The following is a 24977-nucleotide window of genomic DNA, read 5'->3' as shown; positions in this document are numbered from 1 at the left end:
AGGTACTAGGCGAGCCTCCCTGGCATCCTGCAATACCAACACACACCGCAATACCAACACACACCGCAATACCAGCTAACCCCTGATATAACAACAGGTTACAGTTCGTTATTCCGAAGGTTCATTATTCCGAAGGTTCTTTAGTCCGAAGGTTCGTTATTCCGAAGGTTTGTCATTCCGAAGATTCGTTATTCCGAAGGTTCGTTAATCCGAAAATGTGATAAGGTTTGTTATTCCGAAGGTTCGTTAATCTGAAAATGAAATAAGGTTCGTTATTCCGAAGGTTCTTTAATCCGAAAATGACACAAAGCTCGTTATTCCGAAGGTTCGTCACGGACCCTATTTCATTTCGGATCAACGAGCCTTCGGAACAACGAACCCTATTTCATTTTCGGATTAATGAACCTTCCGAATAACGAACCCTATTTAATTTCGGATCAACGAGCCTTCGGAACAACGAACCCTATTTCATTTTCGGATTAACGAACCTTCCGAATAACGAACTCTATTTCATTTTCGGATAAACGAGCCTTCGGAATAGCGAACCCTATTTCATTTTCGAATTAACGAACCTTCGGAATAACGCCACAAATGTTCGGATTAACGAACCTTTTTTTCATTTTCGGATTATCGAACCTCTAAGTATAGGGAATTTGTGTGTTTCGGATTAACAAACCTTCGGAATAACGAACAGCACCCTAACAACACACCCCTACAATACCTGCTCGCTCCTTCAATACCAGCTCACTCCTGCAATACCAGCTAATTCCCGAACTAACAACACTACACCCCTGCAATACATGCTCGCTCCTGCAATACCAGCTCACCCCTCCAGTGACAACACACCCTGCATTTCCAGCGCACTCCTGCAACTTACCACCTCGCCCTTGCAATATCTTCATGCCTGTTCCTGTAATACCAGCTCACTTCTGCAATACCTGCTCTTTCCTGCAATACCAGCTCACTCCTGCAATACCACCTCACTCCTGCAATACCGCTCATACCTGCAATACCTGCTCACTCCTGCAATACCAGCTCACTCCTGCAATACCAGCTCACTCCTGCTATACCTGCTCATTCCTGCAATACCAGCTCACTCCTGCAATACCTGCTCATTCCTGCAATACCAGCTCACTCCTGCAATACCAGCTCACTCCTGCAATATCAGCTCACTCTTGCAATGCCACCTTACCCCTGCAATACCACCTTCCCCCTGCAATGCCATCTCACCCATGCAACAACACACTCCTGCAATGTCAGCTCACGCCTGCAATACCAGCTCGCCCCGAATTAAGAACACACCCCTGCAATGTCTGCTCATTCCTGCAATAACAACACACCCCTGCAATACCTGTTCATTCCTGCAACACCTGTTCATTCCTGCAATCTAACCCCTGCAATACCAGCAAGGGGAATCGGCGGGGTGGAGCCTCTAGCTCAATAGGGATAAACTAGTAAACAGTGGTGCCATCACATGGATTCGTGGTCTATAGTCGAGCTATTGCAATATTTGACATGGGTGGGGGGGGGGGTGGGGGACTGGGACGGGGTTAAAGATGGAAGGTTTTAAAAGGTTCCTTCCTCCCTCGTAGCCGTATAGTGCATCCACAGTGAGTGTGAAGTGTAGGGAAGTGCTTGAATATGGAGATTTGCAGGTAATCTTACGTAAGTATGCCCGACTGGGGACAATTTGATTATTTTGTCGTATTTGTTTTATCTGTTTATTCATTCAAAAAGACATCACATGGAGTAATCTGTCTGACTGGATGGAAACATCCATCGTTTGCACTATTCAAAAAAAGCATCACCTGTATGGGATAATTATTGAAAGAAGCAACTGCACATCATCATGTTACTTTGCTGTATCATTCAGAAGACACACGCTTTGGGATAAACGACTGACGAGCAGTTATTACGAAAGGATCGCACAAAGGAAGAATTTTCGTTCAAGAACTCTCGCAATACATGCTACTTCTCTCGCCGAGATACAAGTGGGTCGCTGTCTGACCGGGTTCTTTGACCCCCCGAGCCAACCAACATCGAACCTTCCGCTTTTTTTTCTTTTTTTCTTTTTTTTTGACTGAAAACGTTGCCGATGTTAGCACATTTGCAACCCTACCAACATGTAGCAATGCTTAGCATGTATTATTTCTTTTTTTTTTCCTGGCAACATCTGATTGAGGATTAATACGCCATCAGTGAATACCAATAACAAAATACCTTATATGGCGCCAGATATTAAAACTCTGGGTCCTTAACGATGTGATTTTTTTTTTATTACTCGCTATAAACAAGGACAATGATAACAATAATAATGATAATAATAATAATAATAATAATAATAATAATAACAATAATAATAATAATAATAATAACAATAACAATAATAATAATAATAACGTTTTATTTACCCAGGGTAGCCTCTTCAGTGTTACCACTGCTCTACCAGAGGGCCCTGTCATTATTGTTACCCTAGCGTTGCCAGGTACCCATTAGTACCCCTGGGTCGAGAGGGACATGGTGGGTAAAAGCATCTTGTCCAAGGACGTAAGCACTGGACGGGATTCGAACTCGGGTCCTCCAATCGGGAGTCTGGAGTCTTATCCACTATGCCACAGCGCCCTCACAGTAGTCGCGCCCTCACATAACAATTACTTTTAACAACAACAAAAAATAAGAATAAAAACATTCCAATTTGGAATCCGTTTATCGGAGCAACTTAATAACAGTTCCTTTCTTTCCATCACTGCACTGTCTAATTTGTTCCTGACTGCTTCGTTCTTTTGAGGAGTCTATTTTAATGCTTCACAGTATATCTAAAGTTTGTCGTTGGAGAAACTTTCTTTAGAATATTTTTATTAAGTTTTATAATAAAATTTCTTTCCTTTGGCTTCCGTCCAAAAATATATTTATCATAGAGGGAATGCAACAAATTAAATAATTATTCATATATTTAATTCAATAACGCTTATTGATAGACTTCACCCTTTGCCGAAAATCAACAACAATAATAACAAAGCAATTCATAAATCAAGATTGTCTATCAATTCTTTTCTGCTGTGCTTTGGGTTCCATGGCATGGCATTTGCTCAGCGACATACTTGCTCCCATTAAATATCTGCACTATAAGACAAACATAAATTCTATCAAGAAACATAACCCTAATCTTTATCCTCAGATAGAGCTAAACCTAAAACCCTGTCACAACTCGAACCCTTTACGTGCTTGGAGAAAATAAGACGGAGTAATTGTCGCAGGAGCAACAATTTATTTCTGCCCTTCCACTAACCATCTAACCCTTTAAACATTTAGCTAACAGAGCCTGTATACAAAAGCACATGTGCACACCATCACTAACACACACGCATGCACGTACACACACACACACACACACACACACACGCACATCCACACATGCGCACACACGAACAAGCACACACATACATACACACCCTCATGACTTTAGAGAGGCATAAGCCAGAATGCATTTTAAACTGGATTATAAGCTCGCTATTAATGACAATACACATCCTGTTTCAACTTTAAGGCGGTCTCAACTGGCAAACAGTGGAATGCCCTGACGTCCATGAACATTACCCCCCAACGAACCCATTCTTGGCCGTCCCCCCCCCCCCCCCGACTTCAGACGTAGAAGATTGAATTTGCGGATGTCGAAAATTAATGGGCACCTTTCCATAATGTGACCTGGTTTTAATCAGTCCTCCCACACCTTTCTGGGAAAAGTTGCATTCCATGCAGATCTGTTTTGAGTGCTGTGAAAGAGCATGACAAAGATAAAATGTTTAGAGAAAAGAGAACTTCCTATGTGGCCCCCTCATTCATTTGATAGAAAAAGAACATAGTAATCACTCAAGAAGAGTTAACGGAATATCCTTACAAAAAAAAAAAAAAAATCTGCTCTATCCAGGAAGTTGAGAAGAAAATTCGTCTCACCTCCCTGCTCTGTCTTTCTATTCACAACCTGCCGCGTAGCTCAGCCCCCGTGTCTTTGTATCAGTACGGACGTGTACAAACTAGTGGAAGGAAGCATTATTTGTTTTTTGTATTTCTATTTGTCCCAAATGTTACAAGTGACGAGTAAGGTGACTAGTATAATGACAACCACACTTTTTTGTCTGAATGTGTTGGGAAGGTCTTTTCTTTTCTTCGTCAAAATTTTAAGCATTGGTAGTTTACCATTGGTAAAATGGTAACATTACTAAAGTTATTGCGATACACACCTGATGTCTAAAAAGGGGGGGGGGGTCAAGCGTGTCACGGAAAAGCATTGTGTCGTCATGACAGTAATGAAGTACTGACACTATCAAGGGATCCAATTAACCCAATGAATAGCGCCATGAGGCTAATTCCATTACGCTCAGAGCACGGTTTAATTGGGTTATGTGACATAAACAGGAACTCTCGCTCGCCCCAAGTTTTCACGACAATGTGACACTGACTATATAGTGTCGATTAAATCTCTGCGGGGGCCCTATATGTAAGTCGTCCCCGTGGGGACACCCAGTGTGGTCCATGATAAAGCCCTACAATTATTACCTAGGGCGAGATAAAGTATCATCTTACGGCCCAATCCCAGTACGAAACCTACGATGCAAAACACCACGCGCGTCCAATCAGCAATGTGTTTATTTATATCAGGCCTAAAGCGCCAGAAATGCGATATTTTGGCGCCACAAACACGACAATGAAATGCTTGACGGTGTAGCAGAGCGTCGATATCAACCCTGTGTCTCGACTTACAGGAAGAGATTCCTCTTGACTTTGGGGATTACTTAGAGTTATCAGGAATATTAGAACATCATTTCCATGTCCTCAGTGATGTCCAAACCCATTGGAGATCCGAATCTAGCACACATCATGTTCTGTCTGCAAAAAGAACTAAGTGGCGTCAGAAAATACCCTCAAAAGCCCGAAGTCTCTCTTCTTCCTTATTTCTCCTTTTTTGTGTCTGTGTTTTGTCCTCTTCCTTTCTGTTGCTCCTTGCGCCTTTGTTCCAATACATATCAGTCTTTTTTATGTGCCTTGGCAATGTTATTGAAAATTATAATTTTTATTTTAATCTTTTACATTATCGTCAATAATCTTTTAATTCTATCCCTCCCTCTGAAAAGACCGGAGATGTTTCTTCGCCATCTCAAATATCGTCGTCTTTGAAAGGTAAAACTTTGCAACATCTTCCAATTAGTATAGACATTGGCATGACTGGCCTGAATCTTTATTACATTGCTATCTTTTAAATGCATCTATCTGTAATGAATAGAGGAAATAAGATAAGACGAATAAGAGGAAACTAAAAACAATTCTGAAATGTGATTTTGCCAAAATTGGCTAAAATGCAGAGAGGATGTGAGAGGACAAATCAAAATGATCGGCTGATAATAGGGTGAAGGAATTTCGCACATGCAAAAGGAGATAAGTGACTAATGCCTAAGCTTCCATTTGGGTTTAAGACTTAGAACTGCATTTTTCAAGACGTTGCTTTCATTGTACATCAGTCAAAACAATAACGAACAAGCAGAAATGAATAGCCATGTCATTTAATGTTGGCTCATCTTTCCTCTGTTGGAGACGAGTTCCACTAAGATGTGATCTGTTCTTAAACCGCACCTAATACTGACAAATCCATGGTTTACGGGGTTTTCTTAACCTATCTATTGCGTGTTTTCTTCAGCAAAGTGACACCTTTTTCTTTTCATCCCGATGCAAAAAAAAAGAAATAAAAGAAATCTCTTTTTATTTTCTCATAAATTCATCATTCATTTAAAAGAAGGATGAAAATGAGTTGTAGTGGGAAAAAAATATGTCCTTTTTTTTCCTTTTTGCATAGCTCAGTTTATTTGATGACCCTTTTGAGAGGCTAAATTGTAATATTTGTCACAAAATTATTTGATCTATCAACGATGTCGTGACATAATAGGGAAGGCAATGGTATGTATCCAATTTGATAAGTGTCTTGCTTCGTTTTGATGTAAAGCCGCAAAATCCCCTTGTCCTTTACTTCATTTAGATGTTTCGAAAGCTCTTTTCTTTCGAAAGGGAATGTTTGATTTCCCAAAAGAGTGTTTGGATCTCAGCGATGTATTTTTGATCGCATCTAAATATTCGTTTACACTCGTTGGCTTAGTGCTGTGACGGAGGACACTTCATAGTTCACCAACAAGGGCTTATTTAAAATGATAAAAATATGATCGCTTTCGAAGTGATTGCTTCGGGGATGATGATTGCACGCTTTGTAAATGAGTTTCTAGTGATGTGATTGAAGTGCCGATACATCCAAAATATCGGTGCTTGCCTCTGTAATCCTCGTTTGATGTCGTCAACAATGAACTATTTCTGGAAATGAAAACGAGAAAGGGAGCGGTGGTGTAACGCAATCGCACTTTTACATGGCATCAGGTATTACCTGTTAGAAAGGCTTGTCGTCTGAGATATGTTTTCCATTCTTAAAAGCAAGAAGAATATCTGTTTGAAATATTATATTCGTTTAAATGGGAAAATGATACACTTGATCGTGTTAATTTTCTTTCGGAATGCAAAAGCGAGAATTGCGGCAAATCCTCCAACTATGCTAAACCGCTGCACAGTGGTATATTTCTTCACGTTTAGAATCGTCTTGGTAGGGACCTACATATCATATTATATGTCAGTCGCAGTTTAGTTCAAACTGATTATGTTACCTCTTAAGAAAGTGTGTCGTTGTACTGAGTGTATGTTTTGTATTAAAAGAAGAATAAACTTCAACCTGTATCATGTCACAGTGTTATTTTGTAAAAAGGTTTGATAAAAGATAGAAAGTAGTATATATTCTGTTTAAACATGAAATGATACTTATATGATGATGAAGTTTTGTTACTTGGGTACAGATGATTATGCATAAACCGAAATATTTGTTCACCAATTATTGTTTCAATAGTCGTGCAGCATGCAAACCATAATTATGTTATATCTCATATACAAGATGAAAACATTTCCACAAACATTTTATAAGGATTCACATCAGAAATTAATTTCTCCACAATGTTGATTACAAAAATGAAGGACGGTGACTATCAGACTTAATCAGCAGACATCTCAAGTAATCAAAATAATGATTTGATATTCATGGCAAATTGACTTGTAACATTATTAGACAAAGATAGGAATATAAAGAATTACTTTGTGGCATATGATATTTATTATTGAATAAAGCACCTCTGCATGCTGGCATGAGGAAAAAAAATGAAAAAGCAGTTTTTTGTCAAAAATCACATTTTTAACTAGCAATAATGTTTTTGTCCTGTATTCTTGTTCTGTTGTGCTGTCGTAGGGCTTATACTACACATAACCAAATGACAGACACATGAAGTAAGTCTTTGGGTTGCATGGACAGTTTTTGTTTTTGGAATTGTTCAATCGGGAGAAGCACTCAAAAAGTATAGATCAAAAAAGTATCCTTTCTTTATTGATGGAGATAAATGAGGAAAAAATGAAAGACTCCATGGACCGTCATGAGGTTTAAAGGTGTATCATAAAGTTATCGCAATACTACAAATGAATATGATGTGAATAAACCAAACTACAAACTTAAAGCTAAAACACAGTTCTCGTATCCCTATGGAAATATTGATTTTTGCACTACACAAAAACATGAGAAATGTGTAAAATAACGCTGTAATAACACCATTTCAACTGGGTAACGATGAAAATGCCAAAGTTTCAACCAACGGGCTTCGTCGGAAGTACTTTACGTAGTGAATTGCATGCAGCTTGTTCCACTTAGAATAAAAAAAAAAAAAAAAATATGCTGCTATACCCACTTCTGAGCGAGGAGGGCGCTTCAGAAATAAAGGTGGGGTTAACCGACTTAAATATTATTTCACACTTTGAGCTTAGAATACTAAAAAAAAAAAAAAAAAAAAAAAAAAAAAAAAATCGACAACCTGGCAATTCACATCAGCCAGACAAATTTCTTGTTAGAGCTTCGCGATATACTGCAAGGAGATATCAAATGATAGAAGATGAATCTTATATCCTTACGATTTAGCTACGTTTAAGCTTCAAGCTGCCTTTTATGATATTAAATCTTACGGTATTGAGGAGGTCCCTTTGAAATCCCCCATGGAAAATCGAAAGCTTGGGTATGTTAAGTTTTTATGCACTTCGCAAAACTGTGATATTTGTCTAAAATCATAAGCAAAAAAAAAAAAAAAAAAACGGAAATAAATTGATAATAACAAAGCGAAAACAGTTTAGGATACTGGTATTTGTCACAGGGCGCTGCCGCCGCACCGCCCCGTAACTGGATCAAAGACTTTCTCTTCTGAGAGTCTACAAAGTAGGCGAAACAAATGCTTCTTCTTAGTTCAATAATTGCGTGGTTTATTGTACTGAATTTTGAAACGTGTTTACAACATTGGAATAAAAACAGTGATTAACAATCATTGACAAGACTGTTGCCAATTAAGAGATACATTTATAGCTAATGTTATCGCTAAAGTCAGTCGGTTCTTGTTCTCGGATGAGATCATCTGTCCTCGCCCATGGGTCCTACAGTAGTTTCATCAAACTTGAGTCCCCTCTAGACGAAGTCCCCTCGATCCCTCTCTAGTAGACTCTGCAGTCCAATACAGTTGGAGCTTACTCCAGCCTAAAACTCCTTGCTCCCACCTAAAACTCGGATCCTTGCTCCGACATTAACCGCCAACTTTCGCTGGCGTTTCTCCCCTTTCTGTGCAAGTTACTTTCTCCCTGGCCCCTGCCGCAACCTCCTTCGGGTTGATGAGAGATTTCTCTAGTGCTCAGACTCTCAGACGTACACTGAATGTGACCTTTTGCCACCACAACCTCTTTCTCCTTGTTCCAAATTCATCTACCAAAGGGTAGACCAGTATGTCGGCGACACTGATGTACACCGAACCCTCCCAACGAACTGAATAACATATAGTGATTTCACAAACAATTTTGTGAAATTTCGGTTTCCAAGTAAATTAAGGCCAAACGATCATCCCAAAAATCCACATCTGCGGTGGTCACGTTTTCCACTGAAGACGCCATCTTGTTTGTGTCAGAGCCAATTATCGAGTCATGATGGTCGTCTCTAATCACGTTCCAATGAGCACTGAATTTTCGGGTATAAAACCTTCAGTCACACTGGTTTAGCAGGGTGCAGTGACATGATAAGTTAACATCTTCCTTAGATCGCTTGCGCTTCGCAGAAGTGGTTCCGTATAGCAGGTTCCGTGATTGGCAGCATATAACATTCTAGGGGGAAAACAGTTAGTGGTCTGAATTCAGACAAACAAAAACATAACATAACAAAACAAATAAAAAAGTGTCGATCATTCGGAATTACTTTACCTTTGAATCAACATGCTTGAGAGGAACACTCTAAACGTGAATGTGATCATCTTAATACATGCATATAAAAAGCTTTATGACTTGATTTATGCTTCTTTCATAAAAGCTTCTCTTTCCCTCCAAATTATATCAGAGTTGAAATCATTCGAAGGGGCGTGCATAGACCATGGTATTATAATATTTCTTATATAAATCACTGTGGCCTATATACACTGGTATAAGCGCACTTCAGCTTCTCCTTCTGGAATACATTGATTATGTGCATAACATTCATTTTACCTTTACCATGAGTGTCTACTCACAACTATTCTATATGTCATTGAAATACCTTTTCTTTAAATTCTATACTGCGTCATGTACAACGCATGATTTAACCTTACGTGTAGTGTCATCAGAAACAGGACAGGTATAAACAAAATAGACAAATCATGTTATAAGGACTGCCTGAATGTGGAAAAATCTTCTTTTATTTTCAGTACTCGAAAACACTCTTGCCATTTCGCTATTGTTGTCGGTACTTTCAATTGTCACGCTTACTCGGAAAAAAGCAAAGTTGCTTTTATCACCAGGGCTGTAAAATACTTTGCTAAGTGCACTTTAAGAATGTATGCCATCAGAGAGACATTCTTCCTTTTCATTTTTTTTTAAACATTGAAGAATAGTTGACATGTCAAGATTATTTTGCTCTAACTTATTTTTTTTTAAAGCTATATGTTAGATTGTCATTGAAGCAAGAAAAGCATTTCAACAGAACTCTATCAGAGCAAAAAAAAAAATGAGAATGGATACTACGAATGAAGAGTGGAGACTATTAGAAAGAGAAGGATATGAAAAAGATAAAACGAAAGGAGACTCCGGATATAGACAAAGAAAGATAAAGAAAGCGAAGAATAGAAAAGGATATGTCGTAAAAAGGTAAGATGGGGGGGGGGAGGGAGCCACACCGAGACAATGAAGTCTCTATGCATGCATAACACTTTTTGACCTTCTGTGTGTTCAGTTTATTTCCTGTCCATTGGTTTGTGTGTGAAATTTGTGCACATGAGACTCATTGGCCATGAAAGGGATAAAAAAAAAAAGCTTTTAATGCTTTTAGCCCTTTAAACACAAAGAAAGCTAAATAAAGTAGACACTTTTTTTTCTCGTTTTTCTTCATATGCAAATCTTTCCCGTTGGTCAGAATTCTAAAATGTGAACCGTCATCATGCAAACCTGACAAGAGTTTGTGAACCTAATCATATATAATATAAACATGTTGTGAATTCACGTATTGGCTCCAATATAACGAAGAATCAAGAAATAAACTAGTAATGCCTTATTTCGCCAATAAGAATGAGTTTATATATATATATATATATATATATATATATATACATATATCTATAAGGTGAACATTATATATATATATATATATATATATACATGTATATACATTTCTTTTCTTTAATGACAGAATCCCGAAATTCCCTTCTTGTAAACTTTACACTATTTTTAATACTCGTCATGACTTCGCATTTTCCCAACGTGATATCGGTTTTTGTTTCTGTGGATGCAACAAGCATGCGGAAGGTATAAGCTGATAAGGGTGAATCAAAAAGTGGTTTGGTTCCAAACGATTGCTGATTTACTTATGAGTCATGAAGGTAAGAAAAGATATTTACATTTGGACAGGAAATAGAACAAAATCAGTCTTTTGTATTTTGAAAAAAAAAATGTAAGTTCTAATTGCTTCACATTACTTTGCCGTTTTTGGTTTTTCAGGGTAGGTTACGAATGATTACGTTTATGGTCTGTGGTGTAATTCGCCTTATCACCCAATCATCGAAAGGGTGTCGGCTGTTGGAAATTTCCAGGGCAGAACAAGTGCGTCACCAGCTCCAAAACATCGAGCCACCCTAATTTGTGGACTGACGCTTTCGCAGAAAAGCCGCGTCCGCCGCGAAACTCCCTCAACAGGGATTAATATCCCCCACTTCACACAAGATGTAGACAGAAGGAACTATAAACGCGTAACCAGATCTGCCGCGCGGTGGCGCGGTAAACACCATTGAAAGCAAACACAGAAATACTCGTGGCAATCTGTGTATAGACAAATCCTATACATTATATAGGCCTATACAGAATATTATTTAAAGAATGCCTACAATATTTGATGGTTATAGTTCATGTCTTTAGATAAAGAATAAAAGTCACACACAATTTGTTCATTGTTCCGTCTCTTGAACATCTGCATCATTACATAACTCATTCGACGTAAATCTTTTCCTGTCGGCAAGAGTGCTGCTCATATTCTCACATCCCCATTCTTTTCAAACATGGTGCAACTTGCATTTTTATTCAGTATCCCCATTGTCACACTGATTTTCTGTAACTGTGTATGTTGCATGATGCATTACGTATAATACACTCAGTAGGCATACATCTATAGCCATGTATAGATGATTATTAGCTACAAACCGTTCTCTTACTTTCTTATCACCTTTTAACGGCGCGGGTTCTTTCCACTGTATCTCACTACGCATGCATCTCCAGAAATGTGAATGTACATAATCATGAAGAGTTTTATCACAAAACGACTTAATGTTTGCGAATAAAAGATGTTAAAAAATAAAGAAAACGACAAGAAAATATACGATATAATCCTCCTGATTTCAAGAATAATCACTGTTATGTTACAAGATAGTGAGGCATTTAATACTGGAGTGGTTTTCTTCTGCTCCATCCAATGATGGACATACTTTAATAATTATGTTTAAAAATGGTGCTTAGCTCGTTTTGCCATGAATCTCTTCATAGTACTACGCATTCATATTCAAAAGCAATATTAAACGTTGGGGAAAAAGTTCAAAGACACGTGACCCTGTTTACCTGCATATCATATTACAATATATCTGACCTTGATGGCTATCACCCTGCTTGGCCAACACGTGTTGACTGGTCGAAGACCCCAGTGAATTGATTTTTTTTTTCTTTTTACACTTTTTTTTTTCAGTCAATCGATGCTGCATTAAATCTTTAACGAAAACGGGCATTGGATTTTTACACTGCGTGAATTTTTTGTCTCTCTACGTCCGGCGTTTGCGTGCAACATGAAACACAGTGTTTCTTGCCTGCTATATTAGAAAGACGTATGGTTTCATTTCGGCACGGTAAAAGGTGTCACAAGGATGACAACACTTTCGCATTTTGGTTGCATATGATTTCGTATATGACCGATTTTAATGCACACGCTTTATTTTGCTTTGGAAATGCAGACCGAAAGAAAGCGATCTCTTATTTTTGCTATATTCATTAATTTTTTTTTTCGTTCTTTTGCTTATTTGTTTTTTGTTTTCTTCTGTTTAAAAATGACGTCAACTAAGGTGAATCGGATCAAACTTTGCAATTCATCATGAAAATGAATAGTTGCAATACGTCATACTGTGGTTGGTAAAACTTAATACCTATAGTTAGGATTCGATCTTTCTTTACAGAGCCGTGTTGACAGCTCATAACGTCCTTCTGCTCGGCAAAATAGAGGCAGACCCAATAGGAAAGCCAATGGAAATGAACGACATTGACAGCTGGAAGCTTTACTCAGTATTCTAAAGGCTGACAGTCCGCCACGTGAAAACCAATCATCAATGCGAACAAAAAGGACGGGGGTCGGTGGGGCGGCCACGCGGTGGATGCTGGTCCCTCTCCATGAAATTTATGGTCAGGCTCAGGTTTCACTTGATTTATGAGCGCGAAGCGATGCAAAGATTCGTGGAGAATAAAGGCGAAACAACAGCAACAACAACAACAACAACAAAGATAATCATATCCAGAAACGCAGGAGCTCTATCCGTTTACTCTATGCACAAAATGTTTGAAGTCGAATCATTTTGATTTAGCTCTAATTTCTTCGTTTATTTCGTATCAATATGCAACACGGATAGGGACTTTATTTTTGATATTGCATTATGTCTATATTTTAACTTTTAGTACTTATTGAATTCATGGGTACCGACTCATCATGAAAGTGTAGAACGTGACTCCACACTAAGCAATTTGCTAATAAACATCATTGTCCTCCAGGGAGAGGTCTTTTCAACGGTCCTCCTGAGAAATCCTTAAGCCATTAAGGAAGGGTTGAAATTTCATGCGCATTCGTCACATGGTGTGTTTACCCTAATGATGTTTCATAGGGAAGACGTTGTCATTACATATGTTTGCAATATCCGCTGTCAATGATATCTTCATGGCCATTTTTCTCTGTCGCATGAATGTCACTATAAACATCAATGAAATACATGTGACCATTATTGTGAGTTAAATCCTCAAACCGCGACTCTACACCACGTTTGTGATTCATGACGTTTTATCGAAGTATGGAATCTTCACATGTTTTCACCGTTTACGTCTTACGCTCAAAGTAGACAACAAGTTTTATGTCAACCCTTCATTAGGCCCTAAATAGCTTATTGTACGCAAACAAAAGATATAATAAACATTTAGCAATGAAGACCACATCCCCATATCAGTTTGTGTGTTATTGCAGGGATGCAATAATTTGTGGAAAAGGTGGGGGGGGGGGTTCATGTGCAAAGACTGTGGTAATCCTGTAGATATTCGTGCCTTTGTGATCTGCCCCTGGTGATTTACTATACTCGGCAAATGGCATCAACCAGTAATATTGCGCCATACATACGAAACTAAAATGTTTTTTGTTTTTGTTTTATTATTATGGTTTCTTTTTCCAAAAACCTGTAGACGTGGGGATCTCTTTGCTAACGGTGATTTCAGACATTTTCTTCTCAAGGAGTACAAAGGCTATGCTTTTGCTTGTGTGTGTGTGTGTGTGTTTGCTTGTTTGTTTTTATTTTCCACATGTGGTCATTTCTTTGGGCCAGACTGTAGAATGCTGGCTGGACGATGGGAACAAATGTGACTCTGCACCTCAAAACAAACAAAAAGTCGCCAGTCATGAATTTTTAGTTAAGACCATAATCTAAAAGAGCAGACTTTAAGCTTTAATATGATGTATAACTCAAATCAAATGGACTCTCCTAACTTATCTAAATATTGGAAAGAAAGCACAAACTCAGGAAAAGAGTGAACTGAGAAAAGAGGCTCTGAAGTACAGTGTCTATTCAAGCGCTTAATCTTTACCAAACCGTGCTGGCTGTGCGATGAATGGGACAAAAAAACAGGAAGTAAACCACCAGAGTAACAACAATGAAGGGATTATCAGATTAAAATGAAATTAAGCATGCCTCATTAACACATTCTGTCCATAATTAATGCCAACTTTCAAAGCAGTAGCATTATCCTTTCAAAAGTTATTATAGTTGAAAGTGAAGAGTGTGGACAAGGTTTTTCGGAAATGAAAAAGGGATTCTAAAGACACACCTAATCACACTATTCTACCAAAAATGTTCGAGATAAACTGCTAATAAACACACATTCCTGCCCGTTTTATGATACCAAATTTTAGCATAATGTAAAAGAAGATCCGCTCTTTCAGAAAATATGAAAAAGTCAAGTTCGGCTAGGTTGACCCATTTCACTTATTTTCAGTCCTCATGCAAAATCAGTGTGTGCGACTTTATGTTCGTTTTGAGGTGCACTGTCACAAATGATCTGTGCTGCCCAAATATTGTTAAAATTAGTTTTTGGTTTCCATTATCAATTATGATACTCAAGCATTGTAACAACAACTCTTGCCTTCAGAACAAATACACGTATATAAAAGTGATAATAGTGATGTATTTACCGGTAGTTGATTCGTTGATTAGTTGATTCTTGCATCAAGGACTTCACTCATTTGAGAAAATGTATTTTCATTGGATAGAGAAGGTTAACGGACGTATCAATCTCAATTCATTTCAAGTCTTCGTCACAATCATTTCGAAAATTTCACAAACCCACCCGTTTATTTTGACAGTCCTTCTCCTTTTCCAAAACACGACAGATCAATTGAAGCATACGCAAACATACTTTAACAAAATAAAATATCCTCAGTAAAAACGGATAAATGCACGAACGCGTGAGTATAAGAACAGATAACAATGTGAGATATGAAAGTCTCTATCTGCCCCCCCCCCCCACACCTCGTTGCGTACGTGACACTCTGCTCACTATTTGAAAAATTGATCACTAGTTCTTTTCTTTTTCCCTGATCCACATCAACGTGATTTATAGCAACAAAAAAGCCTAACCTAGAACTGTCAGCTGAGCTGGTCTGTTCAGAGCTACGAACGGAAGCATAATTATGTTTCGGGTAGGAAGATTTGTATAGTCGGTGCTTTCTTTCTCAAAGCACGTATGCATGGCGAGTTCCAGCTAGTGGTGGCTATACTGTACAGTGTATTTCTAATCCATATTCTATTCGATGGCTCAAAACGTATGGATGGAGTTTATTTTGTCCTCAAGCTTGTCTTGAAACAACCAGAGATAGCAATATTTTACATAAACAACCATGGACAACAATGTTTAACGCTTTGAACTAAATGTTCCTTTGCCTCAGATACAGATACAAATAAGTGAGCTATTACGACAGTAATCTATTTGAACCAGACAAACTATTAGTAATATTGACGTTAAATAAGCCAAAAATGCAAAAGAAAGCCAACTGTCACTTACATGGCCACTATACAGAGCAAAACTCTCCGATCAATTCCATTTGATTCACAAAAAATAAAGTTTTAGAATTAAAAAAGGAACTAACAAGGATAAAGGCTGGTTTCAGCATCAACAACAAGACAACAGTAACAGTGATAAAAAGGGCAGCGTTGAAGTCAATGTGTCGTTTATGATAGACCTACTACGCACGATAAAGGAGTTTTTTTTTTTCTTGGTTAATTTTGAGAATTGCAAATGGATGCAGGGATATTGATATAGAGCTTGACAAGCCCAGGAGTCCTTGTTCTATTGCAAAAGACTGTGCACTGAAATAGACGCCAGAAGGTGACGGGCCAGCAATATCGGAGAACGTGCTGGGGGAAAAAATATCACAAAAGAAAGAAAGGAAATCGTTAGTGACACAAATAACAAAAATGAGAAATAAATGCTTTCTGACGTGAGATGTCAAAGAAGGCTGTGAGAGATGCTGTTACAAGGTAGTCCGTCGCAATTAGGTCGAGAGAGGATCGTCAAGATCGTAGCAAACTGCCGGGGAGTGAGACGCGGGAAAGCGAGTGGTTACATTCGGTCGTCTGCGCAGCATACGTCACAGAAGACGAAGTCAAGAGTTGGCGGGAATCGAGATAAAAGGCGCTCCAACGCACGAGCCGTTGTCAGAACAGCGATCGCGAAGGCACGGAATCAGGGGCCCAGCAGCGTTGGCATTTTGCAGTCTACATCATACCCGTACTCTCATTTAGAAGTTTTGCAAGTCATCGAGAGGAGAAGAAGAACCAATCGATTTCTGGATTCAGTTTGGCAGCTAAAAATCGCAGGATTCCCCATCTACTTGTGAATTACGTGAGCCAGGGACAGGTAATTTGAAATAGCTTTACTTGCCTTTCACACCTTTGATATACACGCCATTCCTGCACAAGAACGAGGTAATTTAATTCATTATTTTGTGATTCGTTGTTCGGTAAATGGACCACATTATCTGCACATGCGCTCAAATGTTTACAGGTTAACAGTATGTGGTGCCTGTGTATGTATGTATGTATGTATGCGTGCTTCAGTTTTGATGATTAGCGAAGTTATTTGTAGGCCATCATTACATTAAAAAAAAAAAGCTATCGCAGTTGCTCCAGGTTCTTCTCCCTCTCCACTCCTTAAAAAAAAAAAAGAGCATTGTGAAAATGTAATTTTATTCCAACATTTAGAAAACTATCGCTCACTCTAACCCCTTCCCCATATCCCAAAAGGAACATTTGAATGTAGAAATTCATTCGAAATTCGCAGATCAACTGTTAACCAACTCCCAACATGTTTAAAGCGATGCGTAAAGCAACGAGATGTCCACCATGTCAAGGAATCCCTCTGTCAGTCCGATGTCAGTGGAGCTTGCGAATCTATTAAACCTGATTAAGCGGAAGGCATCACTTTCGGCGGCTCATGTCTGGTCGGTAAGCTAAGTCATTGCCTGTGGAGACCAAATGAATCCCGCACAGACTCTGTAGGGATTTTGGACTTCTCGTAGCGAAAGGGTCACCGCACGTGCCCTTTCTTTGCTGCGACTCTGTATAGAATGCAGGGGGTGCTTGAGAGGGGCGTGGTGGTGGATGGTTACTCCCCTGCATCCTGCGCGGTAAAGATCAACCCCCTTTGCGTTCACTACAATTTCAAAAAGGGTAAACAACAAGCAATGCCAAGATTTTTTTTTTTTTTTTTTTGCTAATCTAGAAATAAGTTTGATCATTCGATGTTTTGTCAAATGTGTATTTTTTTTTCGTATATTTTGTAATTCAGTATAATTATGATACCCAAATAAGCTCGAAAAGTATCAATCATTTTTTTTTAAATTTGTATATCCTTGTACATACTTTTGAAAATATGTGTGTAGGTTTGTTGGATATATAAATAAAAAAAATATATAGGCCTCTGCGTGTGTGTGTATGTGTGTGTGTAGGTGTGTTTAGAGTGTGCAAATCTTCTATGAGAGAGGAGTTTTCAAGGCTTCTGAAAGATTCTCAACGCTGGCAGGATGTCTTAAATACAAACTACCATCCATGCGGACAATGCTCTTCTGTATTACTTGGGTTTAAATGTTGAACTACTTGTTTTACCGCAAGAGACAATGAATAGATATGGGAATCCGAACATCGACATAATTATTGTTAAACCTCATGCGTTCCTCGAAACATATTCATTATCTGACGTCGGTTGTATTATATCCACAAAGAGGTTTGAGACAAAGTTGTTCCGCAAAAGAACCACTCGTAGAATAGTAAATCCTACGTCTTAAAACATCCCTGGGATTCCGGGATGCTTTAGCCAGGAGATTTCAATCATGAGATATTTAGATATGATATCTCCATGCATGATAAGATGACTATTTTAAGTAAGAGTTACTACTATCCTCGTGCTTTTGTTTATGGCTTTACATCTGCAGCTGATGTAAAGAACATACAGAATTCTCTTTAACGGATAAAGAACACGAAAGCTTATTATTTCGTTTATGTGAGTGCGTGTGTGCGTGTATGTGAGTGTGAAATGGGAGAAGATAACAGGTTTTAGGACAAAGAGTGAGAGCGGGAGAGGAAGAAAATTAGAGATTGTAGATAAAGACTTAGATTTTACTGAGCTAAAAATATGGACAGCGCTTTTCTGTAACAAAAGGCGCTGTCTATATTTTTAGCTAGGTAAAACCCAGGCGCCTTAAAAGAATCCTGGCCTTGATGTAAATCCGTTCCTGGTTTGGTTTTTGTTTTTATTTGCAGGAACAACATTCTGTCTGGCGGTATTTTCCGATTTTAAAGACCTCTATGATCTGTGTAGGAAATATTTCAGATAATAATGCAATATTCCAGCCAAAATATCTGCTGTTCTACACTTACACTTTTGTCAATAACTTATACCATTCAGTCACTGTGCAGAGAATCATATGTCAGCTTATAATCGGAGTTTACATCAAATAAGAGGGACACAGCCGCGGGATATTATTTCATACGAACAACCGACATTTCACTTCTTATTGCATGAAAATGAAGCCTTTTGAACATTCTCTAGAAGAATTTGTCTGATATTCAAAACTCTATGCCCATGATTATTTTCCCCTCACTTGAGTCTTATTAAACAAGTTGCCTAAATCACGTTATTAAAATTTACGCCAATGTCCACAGAATTCCGTTGATCGTCGTGGCGTGCTGGCTGTTAAACAGACAGCATACGCCACTAGGCACACAGTATAAGCGTAAAGTAAGATAAATCAACTGACCCCGGAGACGCCTCCGCTCAACCATAGAGCTATATCATGTATATGATGCCAAAGACAGATGCTCAGTAGAAATTACTCGACTTACCACACTCTTTAGTTTGTTAAACTAATAGCTTTCTCTTTAACTTGGTTATCACTGGTAATGGAAAGGAAAGAGAAAAGATGGATGTAGCGTAAAAAAAAGGAGATATTGAATTAGAATATTTGGGGTCCCTTTTTTTTTGGAGGCGGAATAATGCCTGTAAGATTTAGATACTATTTGTTCGGGGATGAGATATCTGTCAAATATATACCACCGGCGTGTTTCTATTACGCTGTCTGGATCGCACTTAAGTGTCACAGAGAGATTTACTGTATTGACTTCAATCTCTGTGGGGGTTACTTTCTCTTCTGCGGCGTCTTCAAAGATTTCGCGCCATAAAATCAGCTTGCTTCCTGGATAATAATATTTTCTCAAACAGACTCGATCATGGCTCTAAATCGTCTGTGCTTGAATATCAACACGTAAAAAACAACAACTTATGGATACTTTTATAGACATATTTTAGGTTACGCACGTCATTATTGGGTTGTTGGAATGAATCTTGGGTTTGCGAGAGATTCCCCATTCACACTGCGGTCTAAGATCAAAACAATTATTTATGGAAATTCAGTGCAATTCAATATTCAATAATATACGAGGCTTTTCAAGTTAAATGCTTGCCACCATTGCAAGTGCCATGACAAGTTACAAGGCAAGTTCATAAGTTATCATGTTGTCCTTTCTAAATCAGTTTAAGTCTCAAACATACTTCACAGCTGAATTATGATTGCAGTGGGAATAATTACCTCTGGTACATTCAAAGGGCCTCCCTGTGCAGAAGCAAAATACGCCTATATTGAATGGAATACAGTACGCGAGTTCCGGGCAAAGCGTGGCGTAACCCATTAGATGTCATCGCGAGCAGCCAGCGACTCCACTGTCGCATCCGAAACGGATGCATCATCCACTGGCACCACGCAATGGGTGCCCTTTTGCTATCCTTCAGATACCATTTCGTGTCGCAGGGGGTGGGCTATACGGACGGTTAAAATTGGAAATCATCCATACTTCTCTCCGCTCGCCCTCATACATCATCTCGCCATGGCCAAGTGGCATTCCGTGAAGCCTTTAAACGGACGGTAAATAGAACAGTATTAAAGAGAGAGAGAAGGCATTGAAGGAGACAGGGGAAGAGCAGAGTATTAGAAAGAAAACAAGAAAAAGAAAAGTTCAGGTTGCACTTTTGAATGCCCGTCTACAATATGGAGACTGAGTGATTGAGTCAATTATGCAGTCCTACCTGTAGCTAACGTGTAGTTAAACTTGTCTGCTGTTAAATCGCCAGGCGTCACTCCACCAAACACTGTTGTCTTGAATGGCTTTTTACCTGGGTACTCAAGTCGACAGATGCTTCGCGCCTCATTCACTCTCATTGTAGCGTTCGACGCAAATCTGTGAATCGGAATAAAGAAAGCATTTTATTCAGCTCGCAGTCACCTTTATTATTATTATGTATAAAGCTACTGCATTTTTTTTTTTTGAAAGTTAAAGCATTTTGACTCACATGGCTACCTAAGACAACAAATAACACTGAAAGAACAATGTAAAGAAAGTCAGCTATGACAATGTAAAGATTTAGACAGAATTTCACCAAAAAAAAGCTGATTTGTCTTGAAAAGTCACAAATGAGGTAGACTGTATCTACAACTGATGCTACTAGAGAAGGCAAGCCCACAACGCATATTCAAAAAACTCTTTCTGCTGCCAGAACTAGGCGCTGTATCAACCATAGTGTCATATGTGTTTATAAAAGTTACTTTCCGGATCAAAACTGCTGATAGACTATTTTACATTGTCATAGATGTTGCTCTTGTCTGGACCGTTTAGGAACACAAATTGACAGCGATGGTGTCTCTGCACTGAATAATGTTTGAAGGCAAATTGATAAATATGACGATGTGAAACATGTATCTAGAATAGAATAAAAATACCCAAAATTTAGTTACTATGAAGGAGTCGATGGCATACTTTACGTATTAAGGTCCTAAAGAAAGTTACACTATGAATACAAAGTCTTCATTCTGTGTAAACTTACCACAATAATACTGATTTGTGGGGCTTTTTTTTGGGGGGGGGGGGGAGCAGGGATTGATAACAAGTAATTTAAAATCTTAATGGCTTAATGTTGTATTGAAACTGATTTCATATGGAAGTGTTACCTTTACCACAACTTTCGGATTAGTTTTATGCCGGCATCAACACCAACAAATCTAATATTACCAACAACCTGAAAAAGATACTTAAGAAATCAAATACTCTGATGATTACTTTTAGAAAGTTAAACATTCGAAATCTTAAGCACTTTTTGTCCAAAGTGTCTTTCTCATTGTTTCTTTTTTATATCGTGAAGTCAAGTTTTAAACGCATCGCCTATTACTGCAAAGGAACGCATGTATTTGTTTTGTTTTGGTTTTTACTGTATTTTTTTTTTGCCTTTTTTTTTTTGCTGCATTGAGATTTATCACTAAATCGAAATAGACAGTCATGGCAATGATGGCTTCTCCTCGTTTGCAAAATGGTGAGATATTCAATGAAAAAGATGAAAAATAATTCATTTCTAGATCACCGTTTTGTGAAAAACAACTTATGCCCACAGGAAGTGTACTGGGAAGAAATATCCCAAGATTTATGATATATTTCTCTTCTTTACTCCACAGCACAATACAAACTTTACCTTTCCTTGTTTCGTACACCCCACCAAAAACATGTTTTGTACGGAGGGTTACCAGCTAGTAACGACACACAAGAAAAAAAAAACAACAACAGCAACGAAACAATCGTAGAGAATTCCCCGATTCGGAGAAAGCTTAAGGCAGTAGCGTAACACCTGACCAAGTTGTGAAACCACTAATTTCTTTGGTCTTTCAGAACTAAGGCAAGTGTGGCAGGCAATCTATCAAAGGGATCTCTGTCGGCTTTTGGTTCATTTTCAGCCGTTACCGCCTTTGCTTCGAACTCGATCACGTTCTCCTTGTGTATCCCCCTTCCAATTACCCGGCACGTTTTTCTTTGAAAGTATAAAGCTCACAGCCTTTGCGCTGGTGATTAATGGGGCACTTGGAGAAATATTGCCGACTTTTGGATGTTGTTAAACGAGTTTTGAAAAACAATCGCGATCCATGGCTTTAGTAATATCTTGCAAAACGGGGCAGGCCAGGAATGACAAATAACACGATTAGGTACAGTTGAGGTTACTGTGTAATCCTAAGCGTTTGGAAGCATCTACCTATATGTGCAAATATACATACTTCGTGGCGTAACTTGTTATCTGTTCTCACTCCTGGTGTGTTTACAGAAATGTACAGATATCATGGGATTACGCGAGATCAGGTTGGAGAATCTATGCAATAAATTCCAGCACATGTGTGAACGCACTGAATACTAAACACTTTAGAAGAAGAAGAAAAAAAAATGTGGCTCTCATCCTTGAAAGCGCAAGTAATATTTCATCACATGGCAATTGAATTGATTTCACATCTGTTTCTAGAATTAGATAAGAATTGATTCTTTTTGTTGTTTGTCAGCGAAGTGCATTATTCTTTCCGTGTAGGGTAAAGCCAATGCTTATCCAACCTTCCGAAGGAAATCTATAGCTTAAATGCGCAAGACAAGTAGTAATCAACAACCAATCTTAATATCAATACAATCCATGTTTATCATACTTTTGTAATTCTGAGGTAAAGGTTTGACGTCGAAATTACGGATATTCATATTTTTTCAAATGTGTATTTAAATCTAACATCAGTGAATATTCTCGGCTTTTTTGTTTTTATAATTTTTCAATTGATTTGTGCAGACTGATTTGTTTCGCTATTGACGTGAGTAAATGAAATGAAAAGGGATGAAAACAACCACTATTGTCTTTAGGTAATCATACCAGTGAAAGAGTGATAGGGTCCAGTTAAGGAGTGAAATATGTCAGGCTTTATATAAGAAATACTCGAGTTTTTTTTTTTATATCATTCCGTCTTTACCCCTACTTCCCCCTCCAAAACCCCAAGTTTTATCATTTGAAAATCATACACTATACTCTGCAGTGCTTGTAATCTCAAAATGTCTTTGTTGTTTATTAGAGTAAACGTGACATTATCTCAATACTTCGCAATCATTACGCACCTCACCTAAAGTTCTGACCATTCTCTTTAACTCAATTTTTACGTTTAAGTCGTAGATGATAAGAACAGGATCACCAGAACCTGATATTTCCTAATCTTCTAATCTGATGTTCCTAAATTCGTTTTTAACACTCGGCATGCAGATTATGAGTTTCTCGCAGCTTGGCGTGAAAGCTGTTCGCGCGCTAACTGTGATGGAACAGCGGCTGTCACTATATTCTTTTTCTCTTTCTCTCTCTCCCCCTCTCCTCCCCCCCCTCTCTCTCTCTCCCTCTCTGCCGCTTTTTTTTTATTGTTAAAGATATCTCCTTCTCTATGCTTCCTCTCTCCCTCTTTTCCCTCGTATGTTTCCTATTTCTCTGCATTTCCAATCAGTGAATATTTGATTCCTTTCCAAATGAGTTCATCGTTCACCAGGGAGAGGTGAAAACTTCACAAAAACATACTTTCCTCGGCGGGGCACTTTTTTCTTCCCTTTAACCTGGCTCCGATAGCGGGTTTTAGCATTAACTCCTGCCTCATCAGTCAAGCAAACGTGCTCAGTCGGCAAAGATAATTTCTGAGTTAAGTGACGGTAAGCTTTAGGGTTCACTTTTTTTTTTTCTCGCGATTTCCCTTTGACATGTACCTGCGAGGCCATTCGTTTGCACCCCTTTTCGGATTGCATTTACATCGAAATTCTTTGAGCCCTCGAGAAAGAAAAGAAACATCTACTCATATCAGGATTCTACTTTCAAAGAAGACGGTGACAGATCAACGGTGGTTGGAAGGCTTTTTTTTTTTCATAACCATTGACAAGAATCATCTTGAGGTTCGTACACTTCTAACCTCTTCCTCCCTGTTTAAGGCAAATTTCATAAACCTGATGACTTCTTGTATCAGCGTTGAAGAAAATGTTATCAGACAAAGAGAGAGAGAAAAAGGCTACAGTTATGATAGCTGAAAGGAAAAATACACACGCACAATTACATTCACACTAACAATAATTATGTGCGTTCTACTTGTTCTACATCTTAAGAAGACGGCAAAACATTAATAACAAAACAATGGCTTTACCCAGTCACATTATTTTTTTATTTGCTGTTCACTTTATACTGATTGATTGATTTTTATGTTAGCATTTCCTATTTCATATAAAAATGTAACACAAAATCAATTGAAAAAAGTTATTTAGTATTGCCTGTAATATAAGAGTTGAAAAAGGTAGGCGATTATACGACACTATTCCATCATAATACAAATAAAGAAATGTTAAAAAAAACTATAACCATGATAAGATTCACCAATCATTATTCTCCACGTTCTATTACCCCTACGGAATCGACTATTTTACCCGGCGTTGCAATCATACGTAAATGCAAAGGTGATACTGAAAACATGTCAAAGGAAATAGAAAATAAAAATAGAATGTATGATATTTAACAAAATATACTGACCAATTCCTAAAGGTAGATGTGCTTGCAAATGACGTCAAGATGGCTAGCACGAGCAAGCTATTCCGTTTCTTTATTTGATATTGCACATTCTCTGTGCACAAAAATAGTGTAAACAAAAAATTACAGAC

The 24977-nt window shown here is 38.2% G+C and overlaps 1 protein-coding gene across 1 annotated transcript in view; it reads right to left on the bottom strand.

The window, feature by feature from the left end:
• LOC140240280 (uncharacterized) overlaps nt 1-24977 on the bottom strand; it is a 38929-nt gene that overhangs the window by 1260 nt on the left and 12692 nt on the right. The window lies entirely within an intron of this gene.

The sequence above is a fragment of the Diadema setosum genome, chromosome 16, assembly GCF_964275005.1.
Source record: "Diadema setosum chromosome 16, eeDiaSeto1, whole genome shotgun sequence".
Lineage (NCBI taxonomy): Eukaryota > Metazoa > Echinodermata > Echinoidea > Diadematoida > Diadematidae > Diadema > Diadema setosum.
This window is presented reverse-complemented; position numbering and strand designations above follow the sequence as displayed.